Raw genomic sequence first — 791 nt, 5'->3', positions numbered from 1 at the left:
AGGAAAGTCATTATAGAAAATAACAAATGTCTTAGAATATCTCGCAAAAAGAAATGATCCAATATTAGTTAGAGCTAGTAAGGCCAAACGCTCCGTTCTTGAAGTAAAAGTGCGAGCTTTGCGCCAAAGTGACGTCACTAGAGTGACGTCGGAGGATCGGCGCGGCGAGAGATACTTCAAAGGAGTGAACCAGCCCTTCTATTCTCTTTAGCCCTGTAAGATTAGAGCCTCAGAAGGTTATTCTTACTTCTGAATTGCCAATATCTTTACGTCCATATCGTTGCTCTCCTCAAGATAATATAGAGATTGAGACACAAATTAGAATTAATTGTTAGAAAATGATATTATTAAACCTTCACATAGTCCCTATTCAGCCCCTGTAACGATGGTTACTCGAAAAGATGAGGAAAAAGGAAATAGACTTTGCATAGATTTTAGACGATTAAATCTAATAACCAAATCAGATGCTGAACCAATTCCTCGAATTGATGATGCTCTTGATGACTTAACGAATGCAAAATATTATTCTAAAGTTGATTTATGTTCAGGTTTTTGGTATTTAAAAATAAGAGATTGTGACACTGAAAAATTTGCGATGGCAACTAATTTTGGTTTATATGAGTAGGTAAGACTTCCTTTTGGCTGGAAGAACAGCCCAAGTATATTTCAGCTTGCTATCCGCCAAATACTACAAAAACATAATATTAAATTTGCTAAAAATTTCTTTGATGATATTATAATTTATAGTAATTCTCTTGAAGAGCATTTAACTCATTTAGGAAAAATTTTCG

The sequence above is a fragment of the Parasteatoda tepidariorum genome, chromosome 3 (assembly GCF_043381705.1).
Source record: "Parasteatoda tepidariorum isolate YZ-2023 chromosome 3, CAS_Ptep_4.0, whole genome shotgun sequence".
NCBI lineage: Eukaryota > Metazoa > Arthropoda > Arachnida > Araneae > Theridiidae > Parasteatoda > Parasteatoda tepidariorum.
Note: the sequence above shows the minus strand (reverse complement) of the source record.